An 18649-nucleotide genomic window follows, 5' to 3' on the forward strand; every position below is an offset into this window, starting at 1 on the left:
TATTGATCACATACAGGGTCTGTAACTAAAAGGTACCTGTGCAGTCATACACTCACAAAGTTTGAGCAATTTCTTCAAGATGACAGAGAAAATAAACACCATGTCAGTCAACTTACAACCTTGTGCAAATTAAATGAAACAAGTTGCCATGGTGATATGTAGATAAACTTACCACAGTCAAGACGGACATCACAGTCACATTAATTCATACTTATCTCATTGGGTCCGGATTTAGGACCTGGTGGTTTGATAAAAATTGTATGGGAATAATCCAGGATGGGGTGCCAATCCAACGCAGGGCACACGCAACATTCATAGTTATGGGGGATTTGGCAACTCCAATTAACATCAGCATGTTTTTGGACTGTGGAAGGAAACCAGAGAACCTGGAGGAAACCCCATTTTGACAGGTGCCCGAACCCCAGAGCATCCATTTTTAACATATATGGATGGCTGAAGCACAGTCACACCACCCTGGCAGTCTGTGGGCACAGTGCCTCCTCTCCCCATCCACTCAGCTCTAACCCCACCCCAGCAGGCCTGCCAGTCTGCGGGCACAGTGCCTCCTCTGTCCATCCACTCAGTCACACACTCAGCTCTAACCCCACCCGAGCAGGTCTGCCAGTCTGTGGGCACAGTGCCTCCTCTGTCCATCCACTGAGTCACACACCCAGCCCTAACCCCACCCCAGCAGGCCTGCCAGTCTGTGGGCACAGTGCCTCCTCTGTCCATCCACTCAGCTCTAACCCCACCCCAGCAGGCCTGCCAGTCTGCGGGCACAGTGCCTCCTCTGTCCATCCACTCAGTCACAAACCCAGCCCTAACCCCACCCGAGCAGGTCTGCCAGTCTGTGGGCACAGTGCCTCCTCTGTCCATCCACTCAGTCACACACCCAGCCCTAACCCCACCCGAGCAGGTCTGCCAGTCTGTGGGCACAGTGCCTCCTCTGTCCATCCACTCAGTCACACACCCAGCCCTAACCCCACCCGAGCAGGTCTGCCAGTCTGTGGGCACAGTGCCTCCTCTGTCCATCCACTCAGTCACACACCCAGCCCTAACCCCACCCGAGCAGGTCTGCCAGTCTGTGGGCACAGTGCCTCCTCTGTCCATCCACTCAGTCACACACCCAGCCCTAACCCCACCCGAGCAGGTCTGCCAGTCTGTGGGCACAGTGCCTCCTCTGTCCATCCACTCAGTCACACACCCAGCCCTAACCCCACCCGAGCAGGTCTGCCAGTCTGTGGGCACAGTGCCTCCTCTGTCCATCCACTCAGTCACACACCCAGCCCTAACCCCACCCGAGCAGGTCTGCCAGTCTGTGGGCACAGTGCCTCCTCTGTCCATCCACTCAGTCACACACCCAGCCCTAACCCCACCCGAGCAGGTCTGCCAGTCTGTGGGCACAGTGCCTCCTCTGTCCATCCACTCAGTCACACACCCAGCCCTAACCCCACCCGAGCAGGTCTGCCAGTCTGTGGGCACAGTGCCTCCTCTGTCCATCCACTCAGTGTACTCTCTGCCCCGTTGGTTGTGCAAACCTGTAGGTCTCAGACTTCTGCAGGTCCATGTGACATCTTGTTTTAATTCATTTGCACAAGGATATATGTACAAAAACTTCCAGTTCTAATTATAGTATTCACTGTGAGGAAAACATTATACAATCAGCACATCAATCCATTCATTTTACACAACTGCTTATTCAATACATCCAGTCTGGGCAGGGGAGACCTTGAATGAAATGCCATTCCATCTCTGGGCAAGCACTCAAACTTACAATACAACACACTATGGGGCAATTACAGACACCAATTCTCATAAATATATATCTCTGGACTATATACAAGAGAAAACCTTGAGAATATCTGAACGCCATATACACAGAGCCTGTGGTCAGGAATTTAACCCTCTGCCTGGGACATATGATGATGCAGTACTAACGTCACTTTCATTTTTCCCGAATACAATGTTCAGCTTGACCATTTTTTATTGTTTTATCTAAAAATATTCAGCATTTGTACAAAACACCTTTGAAAGGAAAATGGTAAAAGTGAATATATCTGGATTAGTTTTCAAGGAATTACAGAGTAAGCTGGAGATGATCTCGCAGAGTGATTTTGGATTGAAGGAACATGAACAACCAAGCCACATGTTCAGTTAGTGATGTCCAGATCCTCTTGATTAAATCAGACAGTAAGATAAAAGGAGCCAATTGCGGTGAATGAAACTGAATAAGGACTGTTATGTTCCACACATCCATCCATACTTCCATCTTCAAATTGCTTATCCTTAGCAGGATTACGGGGAATATTGTCCATCCATCCATCTATCCATCCATCTTACAACTGTTTATCTTTAGAAGGGTCTTCAGAGAATATTATTCATCCATCCATCTGTCATGATCCGTCTCTGTCACTCCTGCCGTGTTCCTGTTTGGCCAGTAGGGGTCTCTGCTACCCATCATGTTTCCTCCCCTCTTGTTCAAAACCATTCATACCTGTTCCTTTTCTAATCCTCGTTATCCTTATATATAGGTACCAGATTGTGTGTTGCTCCCTAATTTGGTCATTGTTAGTGTTGTACATACTAGTGTTGGTGCACTGTGTTAGTCCCAGCTTGCAAGTAGCTAATCCTAGAGTTTTCTGTTACTGTTTACTCAACACTCCCCTGTGCTTAGGTCAGCCTTGGTCCCTCCTGAATTTTCCTACCTACCTCCTGTTTTGACCCCCTCAGTCCTTTCATTTACGTCTCATTGTATGTTCTTTCTGTTCTGTAATAAAGTCCCCTTTAGTTACCCAATGCTGCATCTGGATGACTCCTTCCCTCTCAAATCATGACATTATCCATCCATCCATTTACCACTTATTCTTAGCTAGGGGATAATATTCATTATAAAATCAAAAGTATCAGGATTTTGATTAGCCTAACGTCTCATTTAATTTAGTTTAGTTCACTAATCAAAAAGAAGGCTATCACGTAATTCTCCAGACAGTTTGTTTTTCACAAATGTCCAAGGCATTTGCAGGAAATGCATTTAAATATGCGATCATCGACAACAGAATCTGAGGTCTAGGGTCTGGTGACTCAGCAATCAGAGGCTGGGGGCAGAGAGAACAAATCAGCTGATCACTGACTCTCATCCTCTAGACCAGTGTTTTCCAACCCGGTCCTCAGGGACCTACAGATGGTCCATCTTTTTGCTCATTCCCAGCTCCCTGCTACACAGTCCACATATTCGCAGGGAGCTGGGAGGGAGGAAAAACGTGGACCATCTATGGGTCCCTGAGGACCGGATTGAACAACACTGCTCTAGACACTGTGGCAAGCTAAACACCCAGGTCCTGTTGATGATCTGTGAGCCTGGAGCCAGATGGCCACAGGCAGGAGGCAGAAGACAGGACAAAAGCAGAAGCTTTTTATTGACAAAAAGTTGGGGTATAGCAGAGGAGAGAAGTTCAAAATAGGATATCCGATTATCCTCTCAATGGTGCCCACTATGAGATAAGGATCCCTGTATAGGTACAGACTTGCATCCTGTTGGGAATGGACCCTGCCAAAACCCATAAAGGCATAAGCTTGCCTGAATTAGATATGCATTTGTGTGTGTGTGTGTGTGTGTGTGTGTGTGTGTGTATTTGCATGTGTGAGTTTGGTGTAATATTTTGCTATAGACACCCATAATTATATTCCTATTATTTGGAGTACTGGGACACAGAGCAGCATCTCCCTGTAGTCTGTGAATCATGACAACCTTTTAAGGTGCTTTATCGGGAAACAGATGTCTGGCAAAACGTCCCATAGTGAAGGATTTGCAGTTTGAGAGATAAAGGGTAATTTTAGTGTTCAGTATCAGTGAGTCTATCTCCTCTGTGTCAGCTTCGGTTGCAGAAACAACTATGAGAAGAGCTTGTGTTCCCTCTCTTTCTCATCATGTCTGTCTTTCACCCACTGTAAATGCTAAATTGTACAATATTGGGGCAAATGCTACATTAATTTGTTTTTTGTGAATCAAATGGAAAATAATATAAATGTGGAAATAAATTCAGGGAAAGCATAATGCTGAATATTTATTGCTAAACCCGAAATGGTTCAAGCTATGAATTAGAAAGAAATAAAAAGAAAAAAGAAAATAGAACTTCATGCAAGTATATAAATGTATGTAGGTTTCTACAAAAGAGTTGATGGCAGACATGTAAATAGATATTTCAGTTTATGGAATTTCAGTTCATGAAAGAAATTTAATAGCTGCATTCAGAACCAATAAACATGTAAATGCAGTAGGCTGTGTTTTTAAACTTACAGTATAAGCATTTTAGAGTATGTCACTAGGCGTACCTAGAACTTATGGACCCCCTGACAAAATGTCATATTGCCTCCCCCCAGCCCCAAATTTTACAAGTACTGGGCCCCCAGAACCTGCCCCTGACTTTATCTGAAAATTACATTTTACAGTGAATTGCATTTTATTGTGACAAAGTTCTCTTTAATTGTATTTTTTATTATGAAAGTGTCTCCGTCACATATATATTAATATCTAACTGTATTACTATCAACATACTGTTCACCAAGCGTACTGTGACCATGCATCGCAATTCTGGAAGCGCTAACAAATGAAATAATTCTTAATGAATTTGTGGGTCTTTTGTAATCATGACATGTGGTTTCTGTGCTTTTTGTAACATTTCTAAATTAAGTTTCCTATGTATTATTTTGTGCCAGTCCTCTCTGTAATTAACATTATAAGAATCATCCTAATGATACTGTAATATCACTGACAGGCAGCTACATTATTGCTCACAATCACTCACAGTCTTCTTGCGATCAATACCCCATGGCTGTGGGAAGATGAACTGCATTGATCCAGGGTGTCTGAGTGTTTCTGACGCAGCCAACTGGGGAGTCTTTGGATTTTGTGTTCTTCCACAGCAAAGCCCCGCCCTCCCTAACCCTCCCCCGCTGCGGCGCTTGTCTGGATCTGTCACAGGCGGCTGTGGGGTCGTGTCACATGATAGTAATGTCCACCCGTCCATCTGGGCCCAATGTGCATCTCCTTCCTCATCAGACTCTCAGAGCCCCTTCCTGCCTGTTCATCGTAAGCTTCATTACTTATTTCCATGATGTTTTTCACATATCCTCCCCCTCATGTAGTGTCCAGGCTGACAAGCTCCTGAACTGCAATTTAAATGGATTCTGACCCTGCAGAACCTGCACTAAATTGAAAAGTGTTGTCCGGGATCCTTTGATTCTGTGTTCAAATGTCATCAAAGCCCCGCCCACTTCTAAATTAAATTGTCCACACATAATACCAATATTAAATGTTGTTAGAATGTAGACAGTGGGTGTGAATTCTCTTTTTTTTTATTAAGTTTATGATATAGGTCAGCACGGGGCTGCTGGTTTATGGTGGCAATGATAGTGATTTGTGTTTGCTGTTCAGGGCCTAAGTGAGATTTTAGGGCTCATGAAGGCGGAATGAATCAATGTTGAAGGGCCTGCAGGAACAGAGATCTTCAGCACCTCACTGCCACTGTGGCCACAGATAACAGAGAGGGAAACAGTGACCATCTGGATGTAATTCATTGCACTCCCTGGGAGACTGGAGTTCCCAACCTACAGATGAGCTTACCCTAACCACAGGCCACCAAAGTAGCAACATTACAAGTTCTGATGGAAACTCAGGAAGCTCTGGTGCCACGCCTCTCCTGCCAGCTGGATCCAGGCAATGATTCACAATTTCAAACAAACAGGCATGAAGCCATTGATAGATAAACAGGGACTGAACCCTTCTTTCATCACCAAGTGCTCACTGCACAATGTGGCTGAGTGTTTGCAGGCAAATCCCTTTTTATAAGAATGTGTTTCTCAATAAAGTTGCCTGATCAGGCCTTGAACACAGTCTATATTATTCCAGTAAAATATTCAGCTATATAAATGAAATTTGCTTTGTCTCAGTAATATTGAAGTCTTACTGTTGTAAACAATATTCTGCATGGTGATTAAAAGTATTCTCATAGATAAACAGAAGCAGATTGTGATGACTAAATAAAAACATCAATAAAATTCTGCCAGGTGATCAACAAGACTTATCGTGCAATTCCAATTCTTTTGTTCAGATCAGATTTGGCTGTTTTGACAGTTCACATTTATAATTACAAGAGACCTGTATCTAAATGTAATATGAATTCATCTGTCTTCCAAAATGGCACGCATGCGCACATTGATGCATTTTTGCATGGGTTATCTGCATCATCAACAACAAAAACTATGCTGGCTGGTGATGACAGAACCTATAGCAAAAAAAAAACCACATGCATTCTGATCTCGCCGTCCTCATGTTGCATGGCCATTAATTGGATACAAATCCACATAGCCCTGAAAACATCAGATCTGTCTCACGCTAAGGCAAAAAAAAAAAGATTTGAGTCACTCCAACCTGATAATGTGAACATAGCCTTAGTAAAAACATAAGAGCCAACTACGCTTTATAGGTTTCCCTGTACATTTGACTTCACTCTGAAATGGGAGAAGATTAGCCTAAATATGCCTCGAATGTACATGGACATCAATGAAGTTTAACAGACAGACTTATAAAAAGGTTGAATGGATGGTAATTTGGACAAATTGTTGGCATTTAGCATCTGAAAGGGGGTTGAATGTCTTTTTTTTAACTGCTGAGTCAGAGAATCGCATCAATCACACATCCCATCGCGTTCATATCAGCGCACAGCCTGGTGGAGCAGAGTGCAAGAGGCAAGCATTTAGCCAGGCTAAATTCATTTAAGTCTGCGTTTGTGGTTAGTCAGATCCTGTGCACAAGTACAAGGGTAAACACGTCAACAGTGACATTTTAAGCTCATGAAAGAGACTCGATTGCAGGGGTCAACAACGTTCCATGATGGGAAATGACATGGTACTCATCAACGCGTCATTGGAGCACGTGGCCGTGGACAGCAGCACTTCAGTGTCGCTGACAGCGTAATGACACATGACGTGGTGTTGCTGGACAAGGATCTCCTTTAAACATTCTCCTGGAGCACTGTTAAAGACCACATGATCAGGAGAAAGGCAGCTTGACATCTTTGATAATAGGAGAACAAACCGTGTCACCAATAATGACCGTTTTGCTTCTATCAAAGTCCACTATGTTTTGCAATATGACTCAATTCATTTCTAACACCACCATCTCCAGAACAATGATCCCATCACTTTACACACGATACAACAAAACAAGAAAAGTTATGACAACAAAGACTGATTGATATAGTGGTGATTAAGATTAAAGTATAAAAAAAAACAGAGAAGAGGAATCAAGATTCAGGATTGTCGAGGAAGTGAGATCCTGGGTGACCCATAACAAGTTATCTGTTCAACCATGGAATTCCGAATCCCTGATGAGAGGGGATCCAGATGTAGGGCAACCAAGGGTTAGAATCACTGGATGGGAGACTCAAAAGGTCCGTCCTGAGGGTGCAGGCAAAGGCAGGCGTATGTGAAACACAGGAAAGCGGAGACATACAGGGTCACCTAGAAGGCGACTGGGGATCGCAAACATGCACTAGCACACGGCAGAAAACACTGGCACTCGGGCGAAGCCGAAGCCGGGAAAGCGGAAAGATAAAAGAAGGCTCGGTAATTGCACATGGGACAATTCCTCACACTGCATAGAGTGGTTAGACCGAAAATATGGCAGCAGAGATTCATGGGAAATGCTATGAGAGTGAGTAGGTATGAAATACAAATAAATTAAAACCATCTGTATGAAATAACTGCAGTATTGCTAGGGCTGTGTCTGTTTATTACATCTAAAGGCCTAAGTGGATTTTTAACAAGTCTTTAGTTTCCACAGTTGAACAGGGCACGTAATCAATCACATGCAAGCTTGTGTCATTAGCTCTGTAATTATGGGCCTATTCATGTAATGAAAGGCCCATATTGTTCTTCACCTAGTAAACTACATTTTGCCAATTTGCGCTGAGCCCGTGAAAGGCACGGAAATCACTTTGGTGCCAAATCGTAGGGCTTACTTAGCTGCACGGATTGACATATCGTTTGTCTCCGTACTGCTTACGGATTGCGTGCAGTTGCCTCTCAAAGTCGAAAAAAAAACTTTATTATTATTATTTATTATTATTATTCTTCCGTGATTTTCGGCAATTAATGCGGGTCGTGCCGTAGCGTGCAGCCAGGCAAGCTATATATCAAAAGTGAGTCCTTCATGGTGTGAGGTGTGCTATTACTTTTCTGCGCAGAATATGTTACCATGGCGACGTTATTCACGTTAAAACACACTAAAAATCCCATAGGAATGCATTAAATGCTAACTTTTACCTAGCATTAGCCATGTGAATAGTAGTAAGGCGCATCTTTTTTCATGGGAGTGAATGGCCCATTGGCTTCAATGCATTTCAGTCAAAGTTGTCCCACTCGGCCAGCATTCATACCACAGCAACAAGACTCGGTATTCAACCTTAGGCCTCATCACCCAACACCCCAAGTCCACCATCTTGACCCGCACTCGTCTTTCATCCCTCGTTCTCTCCCATTGACTTCAATACATTTTAGTCAAAGATTTCCTACTCGGCCAGTGTTCATACCACAGCAACAAGACTAGGAATTCAACCTTAGTCCTCATCACCAAACACCTCAAGACCACCATCTTCACCCGCACTCGTCTTTCATCCCTCGTTCTCTCCCATTGACTTCAATGCATTTCAGTCAAAGTTTTCCCACTGGGCCAACGTTTATGCCACAGCAACAAGATTCGGTATTCAACCTTAGGCCTCATCACCCAACACCACAAGTCCAACATCTTGACCCACACTCGTCTTTCATCCCTCGTTCTTTCCCATTGACTTCAATGCATTTCAGTCAAAGTTGTCCCTCTCGGCCAGCGTTCATACCACAGCAACAAGACTCGGTATTCAACCTTAGGCCTCATCACCCAACACCCCAAGTCCATCATCTTGACCCGCACTCGTCTTTCATCCCTCGTTCTCTCCCATTGACTTCAATGCATTTCAATCAAAGTTTTGCCACTTGGCCAGTGTTAATGCCACAGCAACAAGACTTGGTATTAAACCTCAGGCCTCATCACCAAACACATAGCAACTGCCTAGCAACCACCTAGCAACAGCTTAGCAACTACCTACAATTTCATAGCAACACCTTAGCAACCATCTAGCTATGCCTAGCAACCAGCTACTGAGACCATAGCAACACCTTCTGACAACATAGCAACCACCTAGCAACACCTTAGCAACCACCTAGAATTGCATAGCAACACCATAGCAACCATCTAGCTATGCCTAGCAACCAGCTACTGAAACCTTAGCAACGCCTTCTGACATCATAGCAACCCACTAGCAGCACCTAGCAACCACCTAGCAACACCTTAGCAACCACCTAGAATTGCATAGCAACACCATAGCAACCATCTAGCTATGCCTAGCAACCAGCTACTGAGACCATAGCAACGCCATCTGACAACATAGCAACCACCTAGCAACACCTTAGCAACCACCTAGAATTGCATAGCAACACCATAGCAACCATCTAGCTATGCCTAGCAACCAGCTACTGAGACCATAGCAACGCCTTCTGACATCATAGCAACCAGCTTGCAGCACCTAGCAACCACCTACCAACACCTTAGCAACCACCTAAAATTGCATAGCAACACCATAGCAACCATCTAGCTATGCCTAGCAACCAGCTACTGAGACCATAGCAACGCCTTCTGACATCATAGCAACCAGCTTGCAGCACCTAGCAACCACCTACCCATACCTTAGCAACCACCTACAATTGCATAGCAACACCATAGCAACCATCTAGCTATGCCTAGCAACCAGCAACTGAGACCATAGCAACGCCATCTGACATCATAGCAACCGACTTGCAGCACCTAGCAACCACCTACCAACACCTTAGCAACCACCTATAATTGCATAGCAACACCATAGCAACCATCTAGCTATGCCTAGCAACCAGCTACTGAGACCTTAGCAACGCCTTCTGACATCATAGCAACCCACTTGCAGCACCTAGCAACCACCTAGCAACACCATAGCAACCACCAAAAAATGCATAGCAACACCATAGCAACCATTTAGCTATGCCTAGCAACCAGCTGCTGAGACCATAGCAAGGCCTTCTGATGCCATTGCAAACACCTTGCAGCACCTAGCAACCACCATGCAACACCATAGCAACCATGTAGCAACGCCTAGCAACCAGCTACCAACACCCTTGCAATGCCTAATAACAACATTGCAACCACCTAGCAATGCCTAGCGGCACTACAGCAACCGCCTAGCAGCACCATAGCACCAAACTAGCAACATAATAGCAATCACCTAGCAGTGCACAGACCAGCCACTTTATTAGTAGCACAGGCTCTTCCTCGGTCAGCATAATAGGCCCATCTCAAAATTTCTTCAGGAATTTTCGTTTCTAGTTATATGTTATTATTATCTATTTGCTTAGCTGGGTACAGTATACAAAAATATCTTTACTGCTTTTTAATTGATGTGGCTCAAGTTAACTACTCTGTCAAAGGGAAACGTCTGCTAACTATTGACGAGTAGATCAATTTTCATGTATTACCCAATAAAAAGAGAATCTTGGTTTATGATTGCATCAGAGCTTCTTTACATCAAAAAGTGTACTGTATATCTAAGAACTTTGCTTGACTAACTAAACAAAGATTTCAATGTTAAAACTGCACTGTCTCGTTCTCTAAACACATACAAGGTAATTAACAATAGCTTTCTGGCACCTAATTAATAATAAAGAAGATATTTGCTGAATTTGCTCAATAATAAGTCAAACACGTAACCACTTCACAATCCCAAGATCACAACAGGGATATTGTCAAGCTCTCTGCTGGTTTTGCTCCTGGAGGTCTGCTTTTCATCCTGATAAACTCTGACATCAATTTTTGAAGAAGGTGTTTGCTCTTTCAGAGGTCTTCTGTGATTAAGGGCTGTAATCACAGTTCTCATGGTACTTTTTCATGTGATAATTACTCGGCTGAGATAATCCTTCTGATAATGGTCAGAATATGATGTATAGAAGTCTATCATTTTATGAGTCCTAAACAAAAATTACAAGAGAATTATGAGACAAACAGGCTTTATACTCTATTTGCAATTAACTCATCACATAAAATATTGCTTTCATCTGGATTTATTGCCCATTCCTGTCCCCTTTATTTCCCCTTTTGTTCCAGATTCTCTCAGTAAACCTTGAATGTGTTATGTTTAATTGCAAAAAAATTAATAGATAAAATAAAATGTACGCTGCAAATGCCACCGGTGAAGCTTAGAATTAATTTAATGAACAAACAATTACAGATGTTTACATGGTGATGACAAGACAACCCCAGTAAAGCCTGCAGTCTTGCTTTAATTTTGATGCCTGGCAATAAAATCCAAAAGGCAGGTCACATGACATGATTAAGCTGCTTCCTGTTCATTTCACTTTTCAACTACCCTTATAGCCCAGCAAACTGATTGGCTAAAAAAGCTAAAAAGTTTTTGATTAAATGACACACAACCGAGCCATACCACAACTATTTGTGTTTTTTACTTGTCTTTTAGTGATGACTGGAGTCTTTGAACAGGTTCCTGCCATTTTATAAATGCTGGAATTGTGTTTCCATGGCAATGTTGACATGCCATCTTGCAGTCAAGTTACAGAGAAACTTTATACCAGCTGTACCGCCAGAGACACAGTATTTTGCCCCAATGTGCGAGCGGGAGAATGAAATGAGTGAGCAAACAGTATCCTATCAGGCAGTCACTGCAAAGAGAACTTCAAGACAATGACATTTTATCTGGCCTGAGGTTACTTCAAAGTACCCTGTCAGAGAAGATCTAAAATATTATTAAGATTATGATGGAAATTAATACAAATTGTTTCAGGCAAAGCACAAGGGAAGAGTCACGTGATAAAATCATTAAATCTTCACATCTTGGAGGCAAATATGAACTGTGAGTAAATGATTGTCAATGCCATAGCTGTGACATTTATTCTAGTTTTTATAGAACAAGCGTCTCATGTGCATGTTAGAAAGTGGAGGGCTTTCTAACTTAGTGCTAATGAGGCATGACTAAATAAAAAAATCAGCTCCTGCCATTTTTACCCCCTCCCAACAAGAGGGTGCAATAGTGGGTGTTTCTCAATACCAAGAAGGCAACGATTGTACTTGTGTTCTTGGCAAGAGCGTTCTTGCTAAGATCTTGCGAAGAAGTCCTAGCATGGAAAATTGGGTTATTGATTGCTTCCATAGGGGAAGCAGAGTGGTTAACACTGTTGCCTCACACCTCTGGGACCAGGGTTTGAGTCTCCATGGGGTGTCCTATGGGTACTCTGGCTTTCCCCAAAAACTTTCTGAGGTTAATGGGAGCTACCAAACTGCCCACAGGTGTGAATGGTGCCCTGCGATGGGTTGGTGTCCCGTCCTGGGTTGTTCCCTGCCATGCGTGTGTGAGTGAATGGTGTGTGAGTGTGCCCTGCGATGGGTTGGCGTCCCGTCCTGGGTTGTTCCCTGCCATGCGTGTGTGAGTGAATGGTGTGTGAGTGTGCCCTGTGATGGGTTGGCACCCCATCCTGGGTTGTCCCCTGCCTTGCGTGTGTGAGTGAATGGTGTGTGAGTGTGCCCTGCGATGGGTTGGCACCCCATCCTGGGTTGTTCCCTGCCTTGAATGTGTGTGTGAATGGTGTGTGAGTGTGCCCTGCGATGGGTTGGTGTCCCCTGCCTTGCGTGTGTGAGTGAATGTTGTGTGAGTGTGCCCTGCGATGGGTTGGCACCCCATCCTGGGTTGTTCCCTGCCTTGCACCCATAGCTCCCAGAATAGACATCGGACCCCTGTGACCTTGCATAGGACAAGCAGGTATAAAAGATGGATGGAAAACAATATTAATAATACAGTAGAATTCTAACACTATTAACTCAAATCTTCTTTGACTAAAGGGATGGTGGTCCTGAGTTGTTTGTGCCGATAAGCTCTGGACCCTCCACGACACTAAAAAGGATGAGCGTTTACAGGAAATGGGTGGATGGATATGTTCCCGGTGACATCATAAAGTTTGGCATGTTCTTTTTCTCCCCTGTGACCTAACTATAACCATAATAACTCACATAACTTCACCAGTGTCTTATCTGATCTCCCCACAGGACTGCTTGATTATGGCAAAAGCCATAATCACGATTATTTTGGTCAATATTGAGACCATGATTATTCAACACAATTACTCATTGACTTTTAAAATGTCATGGAACTGTTGAACTTTTGAAGAAAAATTATGTTTTAACAATGGATTTTCTTGAACACTAAATATAATTTAACTGAGAAACAAATAAAAAGGAGGTGGAAGGGGGTGCTGGATTTATAATACAAGACAAAACAGGACTTTCATTGTGAAATGAAACATGGACCAATATTTGTTATATATCGATAATTTTGCTTGGATAATTTTCAGAAGCCAAAATCATAATTGAAATTAAAATTCAATTAATTGCCGAGTCCCTACCAAAGGAGTACCCTTCCTTTTCTGGTAATTTGGTGGGTGTCTTCTGTCCCATTTGTACCCAATCTCCTGAAAAGGTCTTTTCCCCCCCAATAATGACATTCTTTGCCCAGCCCAGTGTCATGGGGCTCTACCTGTTGTCCCTTGAAGAGACAACCATGTAAAGGGGATAAAGAATACAATTAAACAGGATGAAGAAAACTTTCTCATGACTAAAAAATTGCAATGTTTTATGAATTGAGGTGAGTTTGTAATAGGGGCTTAATGAGCCATAAATGACGTCAATCTGTGAAGCACCCTCCCAAAATATCAACTTAAAATACAGATATAAGAATTCTTCATCAATTGTTTGTTCATCAACCATTTCTTCAGACCCCAAATGCACCTACACAAAAAGGCATCTGTCCAATCATTTCACCACTGAACAGCTGACTCATCTAAAGGCTCTTTGCATTTAATAGGAAAAGGCTTTATAATTTACTACGATATAGCAATGAAATATATTTGGAATGTGAGTGTGATACAGCAGTTACAGTATATGAAACAATTTATTTTATTGTTATGCATACTTAGCATAACACTTTAGGCTTCAAAAAACAATAGCAAGAAGAATTATCATGTGCTGTCTACTACCAGCTTGTTTATCCCATTTTCCTATTGGTTACTTGCTGGTTAAGGTCAGGGTCAGGATCAGGGTTAGGGTTAAACAGGTAGTGACTGGCAAAGCACAATAATCCCTCCCACACCACACCTGACACACAATTAATTATTTTATTATTTTTAATTAATAATAAAGAAATTGTATAGAGTATGTGTGACCCAGTATGCATTTTTTAAATGTATTGTTTTGCAGATACATGATTCATATTTGCAGGACCAGGCTATTTGCATTACAAGGTGACCAATTAATGAATAGCTAGTATACAGTGCTAGATAGTTTGTGAGCCCTTTAGAATTTTCTGTATTTTGCTATACATATGACCTAAAACAAGATCAGAGAGAACCCAATTAAATAAAATGATGCCAGAAATGATAATTATTCCTTTGTTTATTGAGGAAAGCGATCGAATGTTACATTTATTTGTGTTGGAAAAAGTATGTAAACCTTTGATGTCAGCATGTCAACTGGAGAGACCCCCCTCCCCCGCCTTCATGTCAAGAAATTAAACATTTCCAGTAACTGTTGATCAGTTCTGCACATCAGCCTGGGGGGATATTAGACCATTCCTCCACAACACTTCTATAGGGTTATGGTCAGTATTTTGACTTGGCCATTACAAAACATGAAGTCTCTTCCGCTTTAACCATTTTTTGATGGAATGACTTGTGTTTAGGGTTGCTGGCTTGCTAAATTATCCACTTTCTCGTGTGCTTCAGTTCAGAGAGAGATATTCTGACATATTCCTGTAGAATGTGCATGAATGTCCATTCAGTATTCAAAGTTCCATCAATGATGGCAAGCTGTCCTGGCCCTGAGGCAGCAAAGTAGACCCAAACCATGACACTGCAACCACTACGGTTCAAAGATGGGATAAGGTTCTTCTGTTGGAATGTAGTGTTTGCTTTTTGACAAACATAACGTTTCTCATTCAAGTGAAAAAGGTCCATTTTGTACTCATCTATCCAAAAGCCTTTTAGTTTATCCATATGGGGTTTAGCAAACTTTAGATGGCATTGTTCTTCTGGAAGAGTAGTGGCTTTCTCTCTGCAGTCCTGCCATGAACACTATTGTTGTTCAGCACTCTCCTGATGGTGGACTCATGAACGCTGACATTAGCCAACTCCAAATAGGCCGTTAGATTCTTTGACATTACCCTGGGGTCCTTTGTGACCTGCCGGACTATAACATGCTTCTGATCCAATCGATTCTAAATTCTCCTTCAAATGAACATTGGATTATTTTCCTCAATAAATAAAGGAACAAACACACTGCCCGGCCAAAAAAAATGTCACCATTTGAATTTAAATCAGCAAGTACTTAGAAACCAATGATTGGATCATTATTACAGCTCAGCAACATTATGCAGCAAAAGTGAAGTCAGCTGAGTGCCAGAATCTCCTGAATGACCAGGGTATCCCATCAATGGATTTTTTCTTCCCTAACGGCATGGACATATTCCAGGATGATAATGCCAAGATTCACCGGGCTCAAATTGTCAAAAAGTGGTTCAGGGAACATGAGGAATCATTTTCACACATGAATTGGCCACCACAGTCTTGACCTTAACCCCATTGAAAGTCTTTGAGATGTGCTGAAGAAGATTGTATGGAGTAGGTCAACTTACCTATCATCGAAACAAGATCTCAAAGAGAAACTAATGCAAATCTGAATGAAAAAAAATGTTGAGATGTTGCATAAGCATGTGGAAACAAACCATTGATGAATGTGCATCATAATCAAAGCTAAATGTCCAGTGAAATATTAGTGTGCAACTTTTTTTTTGGCCAGGCAGTGTATAATGTTTTTGCACTTTTTATGTCAGGACATATGTGAAAATCTGATTATGTTTCAGGGCAGCGATTCTCAACCCATGGGTCGCAACCCAAATTTGGGTCATGCGGCAAGTTGAAAAAGGCTTGCGAGACAGAGCTGGAAATGTAAGCATTTTAAAACCAGTGAGTTCCTATGCTGATCCACTATCATATTTCCAAGCCCCAATCCTAGAATTAACCTATATAAATGGGTCTTGGGTCTGCAACTGCATAGCACAAAACTAATGAACACTCAACCTGTCACGATCCACGGGGAAGCAGGCGACGGAAGCCGTGAATAGGTACAAAAGGGATTTATTTCGGGGCTGACACACTTCAAGACACACGTAACGTTAATGACCGGACTAGGGAAACGAATGGAAACGCAGACTAAATACACTGGACTAATGACAACAATTAGAAACAGCCGTAAAACACTGGGAATCCACACAGGGTTAACGAGGGGGCACACAGGAGGAGCGGACGATCGGGTCATGACACAACCAATCAAAGAAGTCAAACCACAGATGCTTAATTTAAAAATCACTGGCACATCCAATCAGATTTGTGTGATAGGCATTGATTGGCAGAAATTGCAGAGTGCACTGCATGTTTAATCATAGCAATGAATTAAATTCATTCATTTAATTAATTTACACCTATTCTTCATATAGGGTCACAACTCAGCTGGCACGGTAAAAATTGGGTCACGGTGCAAAAAAGGTTGAGAACCACAGTTTTAGGTTGTACTTGTGCAAAAATTGAGAAAATTCTAAAGGGTTCACAAACTTTCTTTGACTGCTGTAGATATATTTTCTTTGGCTTTTTAGATGTTAGCAATGCCCATAAGCTATACAGGTCACATTTTCCTTTAACCGTCAAGCTCTTGTTCTGATTGGATTGAATAAGTTTCTACTGGGACAATAAAAATATTATATATTTTATCAAAGTATTTTTCGGCCAAAACCCTCAGGTGCCAGCAAACCACGATTATACACCTATCAGGGAAATTCAATTAGCGTGTCCTAAAAACCTTACATGGGTCTCAGACTTTTCTTGTTTATAATATTAATTATTCTGAGGTTGCCCTCCTAAGTTCTGAGTTAAATAAGGTAAAACTTCTGTATTTTCATCAGTTCACCACTGAGAAACTGACAAGAACTTCCTGAACAATTAGTACTGTTTCCAGACATTGAGCAACTCAAGTCTAGTTGACATGAAGCACAGGTTTCAACAAAGATATTCTTTATCTTAAACTTGATTTCAACATCCATATTACTGAGCCCTCTTCCTGCATACTGTGTTCCAGAACCTTCCATCCAGTCAGCACCCTCAGGTCCCAGAGGTTACCTCTATCCTGTTGTCACGATCCGCTCCGTCCGATCCCGATGTGTGCCATGCCCCCTCATTACCTCGTGTTCATTCCTGTTTGTGATCATCTGTGTCCTGTTTCATTTGATTAGTCCTGTGTATATTAGTCCGCGTCTCCCCATGTATGCCAGATTCGGCATTGTATTGTCCGTGGATGTCTCTGCGTGCTTGTCATTTGCCAATTAAACCCCGTTACCTGACTTCCTGGCTGCTGTCACCTGCTTCCCGGCTCGCCTCCGTTGCCGAACGTGACACCTGTGGTGTCCTGACCACTCTCACTGCTCTCTCTCTCGCTGTCAGTCTCTGTCTTTCTCTCACACATACACACACACAGACACAGATACACAGAGATCATAATTATGACATCCTTAACCCCTAACCTTGACCACAAGTAACCAAACAATATACAAAATACAAGACTTTTGGCATTTAGTTTTTTGATTGCATTTACAGATATTTATAAACTTGAGGTTATAATTGAGGGGATCAGAAAAATGGTCCCCACAATGTAAAGTTACAGGTTTCTATCACATTATGGGGACACGCACACACACACAGGGGCCATGTCTGCCCATCCAGACTAATGATGCATAATGCTAACCTTCACCTACACCGACTCTTGGTCAAAGGAACAATGTACATTTGCCTCCCAGAAAACACAATTTCCCCTGCAGTAGCCCTGTTAATTTATCTCTGTTGCTAGTCCTTCACCTAAAAGAATTGTTTTCCTCTGTAAATGTCATGAAATTGAATTGAAATGTTATAAAACAAAAGTCAATACTAATTCTGTTGAGTGTTTCATAATGGGCCCATATGTTAAATGGCCTTTTCAGGCCTACATTCATAAAATGAGATGGAAAGAAGATCTTTAACATACATTGATACACCCAGTGCCATTTCTTTAAGTCTTGCCTTGGAAAAAGTACATTGTTTTCATCAATTTCTTGGAACCTAGATTTAAATAAACAAACAAACAAACAAATTATGTCTGCAAACCACATGAAAATAAACTCATGGAATGAAATTAAACTCATGGAAACCTAACTGAAAACACATCTTAACTGATGGTATTTTATATATGTAAATATATAATATATTTAGTGGACAACATTGTTATTCCGGGGTCAGAGGTCATAATTTTTTCTCCTCTCTCTGTGTTCTGCCCGTGTGGCATGGCTTTCCTTTAGATACCCTAGTTTCTAGCCATAATCCAGAGGCATGCAGTTTGAACTAGCATCTCTAAATGTCACATAGGGTGTGACTGTGCATGTAAGCG

Source organism: Paramormyrops kingsleyae, chromosome 25 (genome assembly GCF_048594095.1).
Source record: "Paramormyrops kingsleyae isolate MSU_618 chromosome 25, PKINGS_0.4, whole genome shotgun sequence".
Classification (NCBI taxonomy): domain Eukaryota; kingdom Metazoa; phylum Chordata; class Actinopteri; order Osteoglossiformes; family Mormyridae; genus Paramormyrops; species Paramormyrops kingsleyae.